The sequence below is a fragment of the Euphorbia lathyris genome, chromosome 2 (genome assembly GCF_963576675.1).
Source record: "Euphorbia lathyris chromosome 2, ddEupLath1.1, whole genome shotgun sequence".
Lineage (NCBI taxonomy): Eukaryota > Viridiplantae > Streptophyta > Magnoliopsida > Malpighiales > Euphorbiaceae > Euphorbia > Euphorbia lathyris.
Window position 1 is genome coordinate 18,152,260 of NC_088911.1, and position 15,923 is coordinate 18,168,182.

Here is a 15,923-nt window from a genome sequence, read left to right on the forward strand (position 1 = left end):
TTCAAACTTTATCTCTAAATCGCATTCAACAAACACAAAATAAATGCATAGGAGCTAAATCTACGAGGACATTATATGTGGTTTTACTAAAAAAAAAAAGTTGCTAATCTAGATGGAATTTGACAAAAGGGAAATAAACCGAAATCATAGATAGTATAAGACTAAGACTCTGTTCTTTTTGACTGAAAAAAACTGAAATGAACTGATTATTGAATTGAACTGAACTGAACGGATTAATACTGAAATTAAATAACAAATAACATTGTTGAAACACATTTCCACAATGATTTTGACATGACAAAATTATTTAAATTAGATTTAAATTCCTATGATAAAATATTCCAACACATTAAATTTAAATGCTTTGATTTATTTACTACTAATGTGTTTGTTCAATGTTGAGTATTTAAATTAATAAGATTAGAAGACATTAAAAGACCAAGGCCCAAAAGCCCATAATAGAAGGTCAAAGCCCAAGTCAACAAATTCAACCCAGTAGAAGAACGCAGCCTAAGGGTAGGTGTATCCCCAAGGCGGAAGGACAACAGGATGGTAGTGCGACGACAGGTAGTGGTGGCGACCGCCTCTGCCGCGGTATGGACGCCCGCCGTGTCTGCCGCCGCGATACGATGAAGATCCGTGGTGATGCGCGGGCCGTGTTGGGTGGTGATGCGACGGTGCAACAACAGATTCGATGGAGGACGCAGTCAAGGCAATGGAATCAGATGGATGTGGGTTCTTGCGAGCACAGGCCGTTTCCTCCAGAATCAGCATAGAGCGAGCTTTATGAAAAGAGGGAAGCGGGTCCCCATGTCTGATTTTAGTGCCAACGTATCATACGCATCAGTCAGACCGGATATGAGTTGTAATACCATTTGATCATTGGTAACCGGACAATCCACATTGGATAATTGATCAGACAGGGATTTGAGGTGCTGGCAATAGGTGGAGATGTCAGAGAAATCACTGAGTTTGGTTTTTGAGAACTCTTGCTGAAGAAATAGGGCGCGAGAATTTTTATTGTCTGAGAAAATCTCCTGTAGACGTCTCCAGGCCCTGGCGGCGGTGGAATCGGCTTCAATGATTGTATATATGCAGGAGATCTAGGGATATTGTGTTGTAGATCCATTGAAGAACAATAGCATCAATACGAGACTAGAGGTGAGGGTTTGATTGCTGTAGAGAGTTTGCGGAAGGGTTTGTGGGTGAGGTAGGAAGGATATGGTCTAAGACCTGAAATGCCTTGGCATGTAGTTTGAATAGGGCGACCCAAGTAGGGTAATGCCCTTTTTCTATATCGAGAGTTATTTTGATGAAGGTAGATATGTTGGATACGGTGAGGGAAGGGTGGTGATTAGGGTTTGTGTCTATGTTATTATTGTTCGAGTTTGTGTTGGGTGGTGTTCCGGTGGTGGAGTTTTCCGTGTTGGTGCTCATGATTTGCGATGGGAAGAGAGGGGTGGTGTTTCGGTTTTGCTGGATCGGAGGAGGGAGGTGGCCGGAATCGGTGACGGCGGCGGCGACAGCCGTATATGGGGGAGGGAGATAATGTTTCGGTGAAGGTAGGAAAAAGAAAGAGAAGGTTAGGGTTAGGGTTAGGTCTCTGATACCATGTAACAATATGATTCTCAGTGATTGTTATTGATGTGTAGTTTAGTATAAATACAGGATACAGTTCACTATGAAGTGAACAACTATAGTCAACAACTGAACCTATATTCTAGGCTAGAGATAAGAAATAGACTGTGTCAATAATACAGATAAATACGAAATAAATATATAGTCTAATATGTAAATGGTTCAACGTCTCTTGGGTAATTTCTCTGGTCCTGTTATATATTGAGTGTTTCTAATTGCATAGTCTTTCAATTATTTTATGTTTCTAACATCATTTCCTGGGTAGTGTGTTAAAAACTGCTGCACTAAAAGCAATGTCATATGCTAGGAAAGAGCATGATTTTTGCTAGTTTTTTAGGTCTTTTGCGGATGATTGTTAGTTACTATTGGATCGAGGCACCATAGCATGCCTTATCTATGTGTGTGTATATATATATAGCTGTTGTCTATTCCTATGCTACACAGAAACTGAAACGGAAACCAGGAAACAATAAAGGGCAGCTCGGTGCACTACGCGTCCTCTCTGAGCGAGGCTCCAGAGAGGGGTCCCACCACAAGGGTGTATAAGAGGCAAGCCTTCCCTTGCCAATTTATTTGGCAAGAGGCCTGGTAAGCCCAAAATACACCTAAAATATCATCTATATTTACATCAGTTTTGCTATGAATTTATGCTGTTTATATCTATTTAGAGTACTTTTACGTCCGAATATGTTTCTTTCATGCAAGGTACCTAAATATTTGGTAAAATCCAAATAGGAACGAAAAGAGGTCAAAAACGAAGGAAAAACCCTACGAAAAGAGTCAAAGACGAAGAAAATCAAACGCACCGAAATGAAGACGGAAAACGAAGTCGAGACGGGGAGAAATCATCCGCGTCGTGACCGAGATTCCCTATTCTCGGTTGCGACACGCGTTCGTCAGTCACCTCTCTCTTCCGTTTTTAAAGACCAAAAGCTTGCCCCTAATCTCGGTAGAGATTCACCATTCTCGGTAGGATCAGCAGAACTTCCAGCACAATATACACATGTTTGATTTCAAAGAAACGCGTCCGTTCGGGTGGATAGAAACGTCTCTTCACAACGGACACGACCCCTAGACACGACTCTTCAACATCTATAAATAGAGAGTTGATTTCAGAGTTCAAAGAGAGAGTTAGAAAAAGATTAAGTACAGAATTTATGCAGAGATTCTGAGTCAGAAACGATTTAGAGTTAGAAGTTCGATTTTGTAAAAACGATATGATGTACACACATTGTTTATCAATTAATTACAAACACAGTAGCACTTAGATTTAGATTAAGATCTGTTCAAATTAGTTTACATTTTGGTAATAGAAATACCATCTCTATTCCGAAGATTCAGCGAGAAGATTAAGTAGCGGATTCGACCGGAGCCTGACAAACTCTAACGAGGTTTGAGGAAAGGATTGACGACCCGGAACTCTCATGTCGTTTTGAATGCTTCCATGTTTTTTATTCTCTGTAAACTTGTATCAAATTCACACTTCATCTAATAAAGTTCATGCAATTCAATATAATTTTATGTAGCACTTCTGTAAATGATCCGAAGTGAGTTTTGGTGTTTTTATTAAAACGTAGTTAAATTCAATACCTTTACAAGGAAACTTTGTTGAACACTTAGGCAAATTCATTCTTAAGGACAATATGATCGTTAAGTCGGCTTATCAGAAATAAGTATTAATTTGGTTAAGGTAGCGGTCTTGCCCGACCGTAGGAAGATCGTATGCGGTTCAAAAGCCTTTCAATTGAAGGAGTTCACATTATTACACTTTTATAATTTATACAAAGTTTAAAGTTGTTTTCTTTGCTTAATGCAAACGAACACAATTAATCTCTTATTTTAAACACTAAACGTTTCTGTTTTGTAATTCATATTCAAAACAGAATTGATTTCTAGCATTTTTCATATATTCTAACCTAATTCTTATTAAATCAATCTCAAAAACAATTTCAAATAACGATTATCTATTTTTGTAAACCTAAAGTCGTATTTAAACTACATATAAATAAATTTTTATTGAAAAACGTTCCATGTGAGATCGATATCTTTTTATTACTACAAGCGAAACCGTGCACTTGCGGAAATTGCTCAACAAGTTTTTGGCGCCGTTGCCGGGGAACGCCAAAATTTTTGATAAAAATTTAGATTTTTCGTGTTTTATCTCGAATCTAGGTTTATACATACTTATTTTAACTTTTCTATTTTTATTATTTTAAATTACTAACATATTTATTTTTCAAATTCTGTTTTGAAGGTACTTTTGGTTCGTGCAAAAATTTCAAGTTCATTCGCAGTTCTCGAAGTTCAGGCATTACACCAAACCCAATTGACCCAGAAATTGAAAAGACCATTAAAAAGAAAAAGAAAGACAAGAAAAACAAAAAAAAACAAAATACCGAGCCAGATAATATGGCAAATCCACCAACACTTATGGAATACGCTAGGCCAGGAGTGGCCGATGTAACCAATAGTATCGTTAGATCCAGAATAACCGCAAACCAATTTGAAATTAAGTCAGCTTTGCTTAATATGTTGCAAAATAATGTAACATTTTATGGGTTACCTAACGAAAATCCTAACGCCCATTTGACAAATTTCCTAGAAATTTGTGACACTTTTAAAATAACTGATGTGACTGCCGAAGCAATCAAACTTCGTCTCTTTCCTTTTACTTTGAAGGATAGAGCCAAAGATTGGTTAACTTCTATGCCAGCCGCAACATTTGAAACTTGGGATCAATTAGCCCAAGCGTTTTTATCAAAATATTTCCCTTTAGCAAAAACCGCAAGAGTCATAAAAGAATTAACATCTTTTTCTCAGAATGATAATGAAACTCTTTATGAGGCTTGGGAACGTTTTAAAGAACTTCAATGTTTATGCCCACACCACCAATTACCCGATGCACTTTTAATGCAAACATTTTATAATGGGATTAATCCTACAACTAGAGGTTCATTAGATGCTATGTCGGGAGGGTTATTTATGAAGAAGACATCCGCCCAAGCAAAAGAACTTTTGGAGGAAATGGCAATCAACAGCAGTATATGGCCCGCAGAACGTGGACACATACCGGTGGCAAAACCATCATCCTCAACCACATCATCCGTTAAAGGTATAGTGAATCTCGATCCAGTCTCGATGTTACAAGCCCAATTTTGCGCCTTGTCGCACAAAATTGATAGGTTTATGGCACCGTGCGATACCAATGGTAATCCAATCCCAACGGATGTGGATTACGAAGGTATGAGTGAGATCGAACAGGTAAATTTTGTCCAAGGGCAAAACCAAACTAATAATCCTTACTCTAGTACTTATAATTCTGGATGGAGAAATCATCCTAACTTTAACTGGAAAGATAATATTAACAATAATAATGCAAATGCTAATCAAAATCGTACCAATAATTATCAAAATCAATCAAGAGATACGATTAGCACTTTATCTTCTAAAATCGACAAATTTATAGATGCTATCGGTGGAAAAATAAGTAATCACGATGATGGTTTTAAACGGATCGAGAATAAATTCGATCAACTTATTAAAAACCACTCATCTAGCATCCATAATTTAGAGGTTCAAATAGGACAAATTGCTAAATCAATTCCATCCCGAAAAAAGGGAAGTCTTCCGAGCCATACGGAAGAAAATTCGAAAGAGCATGTAAAGGCTATCACTATTCATTCAGGAAAAAATTACTTAGGTCCGGAAATGCCCGGAGATTCTACTTTACAAGGAACTGATTTACCAATAAAATCCAAAGAAGATACATTAAATACAAAAAGTTCGCCTATTGACTCAAGTACAAAGACATTTGTACCCAAACCACCATTTCCACACAAAGTCCGAAATAAGGACTATGACAAACAACTTTAACGTTTCTGGACAAACTTAAAAATTTGCATATTAATTTGATATTTATGGATGCGATAACGTAGATTCCTAACTATGGTAAGTTTTTAAAAGATTTGATTTCGAAAAAGATCAGTTGGGAAGGAATTTCATCCATATCGCTAACTGAGGACTGTAGTTCAATAGTGTCAAGCAATTTACCCACTAAACTCAAAGATCCTGGATGTTTCACCATCCCGCGTAAGTTGGGAGATATTGAATTCCCAAGTTGTCTTTGTGATTTAGGATCAAGTATTAACTTAATGCCGTTGTCTATTTTTAACAAGTTAGGTTTAGAAGAAGATATCGAGCGTACCAATATGGTTTTGCAATTAGTGGATCAAATCACTAAGAGACCATATGGTATAATTGAGGACGTTTTAGTTAAAGTTGATAAATTTATTTTTCCTACTGATTTCATTACATTAGATTTTGCATATGATGTTAATTGTCCACTAATCTTTGGTAGACCGTTTATGAACACGGGACGTGCATTAGTCGATGTGTCGGAAGGAAAAGTAGTTTTACGAATAGGTGAAGATAAGATCGAGTTTAACATGAATAAAGCGATGAAATATCCTATGGAGGTATTCGCTTGTATGAAACTCGACTTGGTTGAAGAATGTGTTAATGACATTGTTCAAAATGAAGAAATAATAGAACCTATAATGGGAGAAGAATTAGAAGATAAGGACCTAGAGCCTTTGATTCGAGAAGATGGACCAGTTCCGCCTTCAATTGTAGTACCCCCTAAATTAGAACTTAAAGAGTTACCAAACCATTTGAGGTACGCTTTCTTAGGCGAAGGCGATTCTCTACCTATAATTATCTCTAACAAGTTAACTAATGATCAAGAAGAGAAATTGAAAGAAGTTGTTAGGAATAGGATAAGAAGTATGGGATGGCAAATTTCAGACTTAAAAGGAATTAATCCTAGTATTTTAATGCATAGAATTCACTTAGAAGAAGATAAGCCACCTAAAGCGGATAGGCAAAGACGCTTAAATCCGAACATGAAAGAAGTAGTAAAAAATGAGATTACTAAGCTTTTAGACAATGGAATCATTTATCCTATCTCGGATAGTGAATGGGTTAGTCCAATCCCATTGTGTACCTAAAAAGGGAGGCATAACTGTTGTAAGGAATGACGAAGGTGAGTTAATACCTACGCGAACCACCACCGGTTGGAGGGTTTGTATAGATTATAGGAACCTAAACAAAGCGACCAGGAAAGATCATTTTCCTCTACCTTTCATTGATCAAATGATCGAAAGGATAGCCGGTCATGCTTTTTATTGTTTTCTCGATGGTTATTCCGAATTCTTTCAAATATATATTTACCCGGATGACCAAGATAAAACAACCTTCACATGTCCTTATGGAACCTTTGCATATAGGAGAATGCCCTTTGGTCTTTGTAATGCACCAGCAACATTTTAATGTTGTATGACTGCAATTTTTAACGATTTCATTGAAGATATCATGGAAGTTTTTATGGATGATTTTTCAGTTTATGGAGATTCTTTTGATGCATATTTAGAAAACTTAGATAAAGTGTTGTCTAGATGTGAGGAAACAAATTTAGTTCTAAATTGGGAAAAATGTCATTTCATGGTTGACGAAGGAATTGTTTTAGGTCATAAAATATCTGAAAAAGGATTAGAAGTGGATAGAGAAAAAACTTCAGTGATAGAGAAATTACCCCCTCCAACTACTGTTAAGGGAGTAAGGTCATTTTTAGGACATGCAGGTTTTTACAGAAGATTTATTAAAAACTTTTCTGTGATTTCCAAACCACTTACTAATTTGCTCATGAAGGATTCAACCTTTGATTTTAATGAAGATTGTGTTAAAGCTTTCGAGACATTGAAAACCGCTTTAGTCAGTGCACCCATAATTGCTAAACCCAATTGGGATTTACCTTTCGAAATTATGTGCGATGCAAGTGACTTAGCCGTAGGATGTGTTTTAGGTCAAAGGAAGGATAAGAAGCTTCATGTTATTTATTATGAAAGTCACAGATTGTCCGGTGCACAGTTAAATTACACCACAACTGAAAAAGAAATGATAACGGTAGTTTTTGCATGTGATAAATTTAGGTCGTACCTGTTAGGATCTAAAGTTATTATATATACCGATCACGTAGCTTTAAGGTATCTATTTGCTAAGAAAGATGCAAAACCGCATCTTATTAGATGGGTTTTGCTATTACAATAATTTGACATAGAAATTAAAGATAAAAAGGGAGTAGAAAACCTTGTCGCCGATCATCTATCAAGACTTGAAGATGAAAATGGTCCTATCGGTGAAACTGTCGGTATACGAGATGATTTCCCTGATGAATATCTCTATTAGATAAAAAAGTGTCATGTCATCATGGTATGCGGATATAGCCAATTATCTCGCAGCTAATATTGTTCCAGAAGGGTTAAGTTTCCAATAAAAGAAGAAATTCTTTTCCGATATTAAAAAGTATTTTTGGGAAGATCCCTTCTTGTTCAAAACTTGTGGTAATGGTATAATTAGGAGATGCGTTAGTGAAGATGAATATGAGTCTATAATGTCAAAATGCCATTCAAGCTCTTATGGATGGCATAACGGCATTAGTAAAACAGTGGCTAGGATATTAGAATGCGGATTCTTTTGGCCTACATTGTTTAAAGACGTTCGTTCGTTTATTATTCGGTGTGACAAATGTCAAAGAATCGGGAATTTAGGAAGGAAAGATGAGATGCCTCTCATGAACATGTTGGAAGTTGAAGTCTTCGACGTGTGGGGAATCGATTTCATGGGTCCTTTTCCCCCTTCTTTTGGTAAAACTTATATATTAGTACCATAGATTATGTTTCAAAGTGGGTTGAAGCAATTTCAACCCCGACAAATGATGCTAAGGTTGTTGTTAATTTTCTTGATGACATATTTTGTAGATTTAGAGTCACTGGAGTCATGATAAGTGATGGAGGTACTCATTTCATAAACCGAAGTTTTGAATCGCTTATGAGAAAATATGGAGTACACCACCACGTATCTATGCCATACCATCCTCAATCGAATGGTCAAGCGGAGATATCAAATAGAGAACTCAAGTGGATATTAGAGAAAACAGTTTCGTCTTCAAGAAGAGACTGGTCTAGTAAACTTAACAATGCGTTATGGGCATATCGTACTGCATTCAAAACACCTATAGGAATGACACTGTACCGATTAGTGTACGGAAAAGCCTGTCATTTACCAGTAGAATTGGAGCATAAAGCTTATTGGGCTATTAGAACACTCAATTATGATTTACAACAAGCAGGTAAGAAGCGGTTATTCGACTTAAACGAGTTGGATGAATTACGCCATTTATCTTATGAGAATGCCAAGATATATAAGGAGAAAGTGAAAAAATGGCACGATGCAAAAATTAAAGTCAAATGCTTTAATGTTGGAGATTAAGTGTTGCTGTTTAATTCGCGACTCAGACTATTTCCAGGCAAGCTTAAATCTAGATGGGCAGGACCATATTTAGTCGTTAAAACTTTCGACTATGGATCCTTAGAACTAGAAGGACCTAATGGAGTTCGTTTTAAAGTTAACGGTAATAGATGCAAAATTTATTATGAAAACGCTCCACTTCAGGAAATTAATTTTGTGGATGAATTTTATGAAGATTAATTCGTTAATTTTCATATAATTTCTTGTTTAACTTTTATTTTATTTTGTTTTGTGTTTAAGCTTTAATTTTTTAATTTAATTTTGCTTTATTTATTTTCACACATTTTATTTTTATGATTTTTAGTTTTTAGATAAGTGTATATCAAGTTTAAAAATGCATAAAATATATTTAAGTCATGTTTTTAATTAGTTTTTAGGTAATTAATGTAATTTGGAAAAAATTCAGAAATCTCGGTTGAGATTTCAGGAATCTCAGTTGAGATTTCAGGGTTCCAAATATTCAAGGCAAGGAAGGAAAACATCTGATCTTACCGAGATTAGAGAATCTCGGCCGAGATCAACACTTCGAGGTTTCGACGCCTGATGTCTAAGTGGAAATCATCGTGTTGAGACCGAGATTCGCCAATCTCAGTCGTGACACGACCTGTATCAGACCTGTATCCTTTTCTTTCTTCTTCAGTTCATGCACCATTGCTGAATATTTTGAAAAATTAAGTTTCTTCATGTTCAAATGGTATGAATTTGCACATTTTCGCAACCAACAGACACATTAATTCATCCTAACATCATTATAAATAATTAGAGAAGATCAGATTCTTTACTTTCCATTTCTTTTCATCTATATTCTGATATTCTTCTCAATTATTCAAACTTTTCACAAAGTTCAGAGACTTTTTCCTCTTCCAAGAACCATGACTTCTAAGCAAAAATCTTCCAAGAAGATCACTGCTGCACGTAATAAGCGTCCTGACTTATCAGAACGCTACGGTGCACCATTTCCCATTCATAACCATGATGAAGGTCGACGTTATTATCAACTTCGCTACACATTTTTTGTTGGCATGCTGTACATGGATGAGTTCTTAAATGATGAACTCGGCATTAGTGAAGATATGGATCGCTACCTAAGGAATTTGGGCTGGTCAAAGTTTGCCCACATGAAGTTTCCAATAATTGGACACTGGATTCTCGAATTCTTGTGTACAGTACGCTTCGTGAACAAGCATCATGTTCGTCTGAGTTTTCGCAAGGATGGAGAAACCTTCACATTCGGTTACCCTGAATTACATGCCTGGTTTGGTTTCCCGCCACGGGATACAACCAATTATCATCCTGGCAGAGATATGACATCCAGTGATATTTGGAGGATGTTAACCGGTTTCTGGCGTTTCAATCCACGTCTCGCCTACAACAAATTCATCAACTCCAATTCCATGTTATATCTACACAAGTTTCTGTGCCACAGTTTGTTTGGACGAACTTTTAGCAGTGTTGTCCAAGACACAGACTTGTACGTATTAGGTGATATTTTCCAAGGCAACACCGTCAATTCTTCAAAAATATTGATGGAAGGTCTTGTTGCCGCTTCTCGATCCAAGGACAAGAAGATTGGCTTTGGTAATATCATCTGTGGAATTATTCTCGGGGCCAAGGGAACTATTTCTGTTCCTTGGAGCGATGCTGAATCCTTTCCGTCAATGGATTATGAATTTTTGGAAAGTGAGGGCCTCGTGAAACGTATATTTAGGGTTGGCCTACGATTTCTTTCTGCGAAAGGGAGACAGATCTTCGTACAGATAAAGATTGATCGTTATAGGGCTATGCAAATCCCGATTCAACGGGATGAGTATTTAGTTTAATTTATTTAGGTTTTATTTGTTTGTAAATAGTTTAATTTTCTTTGTATATATGTTTTTGTTAATTATGTAAATATGTGTTATGAAATAAAATTTTGGTTCATTTCTTAATTTCGTTCTGGTTTATATATATCTGTTCCAATTTATATATGATTATCAATAAATCTATATAAAATCCATTTAATGTTAATGACTTATAATCATTATTAAAATATAGAACATGATAATGCATTTTCATAGAATCATTAAGTTTACCTTTTATAATGAACTTATATGATCTTTTATGATGATTATTAATATATCAGTATGAAATTATTAACCTGAAACGTGTAACTTCTCATATGAATCTGTATCATAATTCACTATTTTGTTTAAGTTATAATGTTTAAATTTTAACCATAAATTAATCCCTACATGAACTTACATTAATTACATTGAAGAAGATTCATTTAACTTATATGCATTAATGCCCTTTAATTGTTCATTAACTCTATTTAAGGCACTTAATGTTTCATCACTCAACCTTTAATAAGGATAAACCTTTGGTTTTCCTTGTATCTAATGTTTTTAATTTGTGTTTTTAAGTTCAGGAACACATTTATTCAATTACAGGACATATTTACTCAAAAAATTGCACAAACAGGAGTTAATACGCGCATTTTGTCGCTGCCAGGTGCTGAATCTCGACCGAGATCATAGAATCTCGGTAAGATCAGCAAAAACGGTCATTTTTCGAAGGGAATTCCTCCCTGAAAATGCCGTGTCGCGACCTGCAGGCAGGGGGAATTCCGGATTTTTGCACAATTTTTAGCCTATTCCTATTCCTATTCCTACTCTACCTATACTCACCTATATTCACCCTATATATATCTACCCCTTACACAAACATCAAATCACCTCAAATTTTACCCAATCCCTCACTCTAAACTCTTCCCCATACACTACCTTTTACTCTTCCCAATTTATTCATTACCAATTCACAATCAATTACCCTTTTCTTCTACCTTCTCTTTCATTCATTCACCATTACCATTACTCAAACCCTCTCAAGCTTTTGTTTTTCCCTTTGATTTTCTCTTCATCTTTTATTTCCAAACACTAACCAAATCATGCCTAGAACCAAAGCTTCCGGCCACAAGCCAAAGGTCACCGAGGCCAATCGTCTTCATGTCCGTTACGGAGCTTATTTCGACATTGAAAACGAGGAGGAAGGAAAACGCTTTGCTCACTTTTCCAATACCAAAATGGAGTACGTCGACATGCCTTTTCTACACTTTGATTCGGTAAGAGAGTTATCTTTCTCTGATCGGGTTAATGAGTTCCTTGATGCTCTAGGTTGGCACACTTTTTTTACTATAAAATTTCCTCACAATGATGAATTCATAGTTGAATTTTTGGTTACTTTGAAATTTGATAAAAAGAGAAATTTTATCACCTTTAGGAACAATAGTGTAACTTATACTATTGATTACGAGGCGATGGGGAATATATTCGGATTTCCTACGAGTGGTTTTGTTGATAAGCCTAAGGATGTTGATTCTAACACTATTTGGCATGCTATTTCGAGACAAGACTATTTTAATTCCAAAAACACTTCAAGCAAGATGATTAGGGATAATTGCTTGTTTTACTTTCACAAATTCTTGAGTTTTTCGTTGTTTGGGAGAGTTGAAAGCTCCAAAGTTCAAGTTCGGGATTTATTTGTTTTCGATTGTTTATTGAAAGGTCTTCGTGTTGATAGCATCAGAATGCTATTCGATAATTTATATCGTGCTTCTAAATCACACACTAAGCAAGTGCCTCTAGGAAATTTTATTACCAGCTTAGTGATGGGTGCTCGTGGAGAGTTAGCAGATTTTGACACCACCTCCTACCATGGTTATATCCCTCTTTTGGACATTGCGGCCCTTAATCGAGCCAACTTGTTGATTAGTATTTGTCCTCCCATTTTTGTTTCGTATGAGTCAAGTATTGCACATCTTAGTGGTAATACGGGAGGAGGAGCATCTAGTTCACAGCATGTAGGTACCGAAGAAGGCGGTGAGGAGGAAGCGGAAGAAGAAGCACCTAATGTACCATAAGCCCAACCACAAGCATAAGAGTCACATGATGATGATCCTATTGATTTGAGGAGGATTTGGAACCGAATGAATGCACATAATCGGCAATTGAATTTGCGATTAGACGACATGGTTGAAAGCAACAATGAATTGAGTTCCCGAGTCACCGTAGTGGACGCCAATATTGCCACTTTGAGGAGAGAGAACAAGTCCACAAGGCGTCGGTTGTTTTCATTCTTCCGTCACCAAAATATTGAAACTTTACCATCTCCATCGGATTCACCTTCTCGTGCATAGGTTTTATCTTCTCTTTATCTTTATCCTTTATTTTGTCGTTTTTAAGCTTAAGTTTGGTACTATCTATTTTAATTATGCTTGGTACAATTTACATTTTCTTTTATGTTGAATATTTTATTTTTATGTTTAATGATGGATGAATTTATTTCATGATTTTTATATCTTCTTTCGTATGCGTTATTTCGTATATTTTTCGTGTTTTATCAATTTTTGCACCAATGAAGACATGGTCCAAATTAAGTGTGGGAGGAGATATTCCATATATCATTTTCTTTTAGTACGAATGAATGAAACGAATGACGATAAAAATGACATCCATATTAGCATAAACATATACTAAAAAATTTATGCAACATTTCTTTTATACAAATGCAACACATTTTGCAACACTTTTTCATAACAATGACATTATTTTATAAGCATTATTTTTTTTATAACTTTACATTGTTATTTTTAACTTAACATTTTCATATGTTTAAAAAAAAGTATAATAACATTTAACTTATGATTATTTTTAGGTTATCATAATCGATAGAAATAATATTTCTATACGGGCAATATTTTTTTAACTCTCCGAAACGATTTTAAGTAAAAACGTCTCGAGTGAATGTATTTAAGTAAAATTTCTTTATTCTTAATCTCTATTTTATATCATGCAAATTCATGATACAATAAATCTTATTTTAAATTTTCAATTAGGTTTATAGGCATTAAATTGAACTAACAATTTTTAGCTCGGTTTGATTTTCGTCTTACATTAACACCAATTGAAGTTTTTAAGGAAACTTTAGCCATAATACATGTTGAATTTTAAGTCAATATAGGATGAATGTGCTATTTTTCTTTTTCCCAAGTTACAAATTTTAATTTTACAATTCATGTTAATTAAATTAATTAGTCGTATTCTTAACTTTTGGCCACGATTGAGACCAACCTTATCACAATCGAGGTATGAAAGGGAAGAAAAATTAAGTAAACGGTACTTTTGGCCACGATTGCGACCACCCTTATCACAATCGAGGTATGGAAGGAACGTTTAAAAACAAAAATTAAGCGTGTTTAAGTTTAAAGTAACGATTGCGTCCACTCATGGCATGGTCGGTACCTCTTAAGCGAACACAAATAAAATGCATATAAAGTTACGATCAAGACCACCCTTATCTCGGGCGTAACTAAGCAAATGAAATAACCTAAGTACTTATTCAATTTAATATATTTCATATAATAGTTTAGGTTTGGAAAAGGAAATTTTGTGCTTTGAAATGCCTTGAGACGAAAGACTCAATAATATGCGTGCTTATATCGTCCCGAATACTTCAATTTAAAATTGAAAATACAAGACTAATGATATATCGCCTTTATACTAGTTAGTTTGATGTTTTGCGTATAAATTTGCAATGCGAAGAATATCTTTTCAGCTTAGCTAATTTAAAAAAGAAATACAAAGATATATGTATATTTTCATAAAGAGATGAGTTAAAGAATAAGTTCAGTGAAATTTTGCTCGGGACTAGCAAAAGATTAAGTGTGGAGATTTGTTAAGCCCAAAATATACCAAAAATAGCATCTATATTTACATCAGTTTTGCTACAAATTTATGCTGTTTATATCTATTTAGAGTACTTTTACGTCCGAATATGTTTCTTTCATGCAAGGTACCTAAATATTTGGTAAAATCCAAATAGGAACGAAAAGAGGTAAAAAACGAAGGAAAAATCCTATGAAAAGAGTCAAAGGCGAAGAAAATCAAACGCACCAAAACGAAGACGGGAAACGAAGTCGAGACAGGGAGAAATCATCCGTGTCGCGACCAGATTCCCTATTCTCGGTCGCGACACGCGTTCGTCAGTCACCTCTCTCTTCCGTTTTTAACGACCAAAAGCTTGCCCCTAATCTCGGTAGAGATTCACCATTCTCGGTAGGATCAGTAGAACTTCTAGCACAATATACACATGTTCGATTTCAAAGAAACGCGTCCGTTCGGGTGGATAGAAACGTCTCTTCACAACGGACACGACCCCTAGACACAACTCTTCAACATCTATAAATAGAGAGTTGATTTCAGAGTTCAAGGAGAGAGTTAGAAAAAGATTAAGTACAAAATTTATGCAGAAATTCTGAGTCAGAAACGATTCAGAGTTAGAAGTTCGATTTTGTAAAAATGATATGATGTACACACATTGTTTATCAATTAATTACAAACACAGTAGCACTTAGATTTAGATTAAGATCTGTTCAAATTAGTTTACATTTTGGTACTAGAAATACCATCTCTATTTCGAAGATTCAGTGAGAAGATTAAGTAGCGGATTCGACCCCGGAGCCTGACAAACTCTAACGAGGTTTGAGGAAAGGATTGACGACCCGAAACTCTCATGTCGTTTTGAATGCTTCCATGCTTTTTATTCTCTGTAAACTTGTATCAAATTGACACTTCATCTAATAAAGTTCATGCAATTCAATATAATTTTATGTAGCACTTATGTAAATGATCCGAAGTGAGTTCTGGTGTTTTCATTAAAACGTAGTTAAATTCAATACCTTTACAAGGAAACTTTGTTGAACACTTAGGCAAATTCATTCTTAAGGACGATATGATCGTTAAGTCGACTTAACGGAAATAAGTATTAATTTGGTTAAGGTAGCGGTCTTGCCTTACCGTAGGAAGATCGTCTGCGGTTCAAAGCCTTTTAATTGAAGGAGTTCACGTTATTACATTTTTATAATTTATACAAAGTTTAAAGTT

The 15,923-nt window shown here is 35.4% G+C and overlaps 1 non-coding gene across 1 annotated transcript; it reads right to left on the bottom strand.

The window, feature by feature from the left end:
• Positions 1–4,425: 4,425 nt before the first annotated feature.
• Positions 4,426–4,532, bottom strand: LOC136220989 (small nucleolar RNA R71). The gene has a single exon (XR_010684785.1). It is a non-coding gene; the product is annotated as a small nucleolar RNA R71 (small nucleolar RNA).
• Between the last annotated feature and the right edge of the window lie 11,391 nt (positions 4,533–15,923).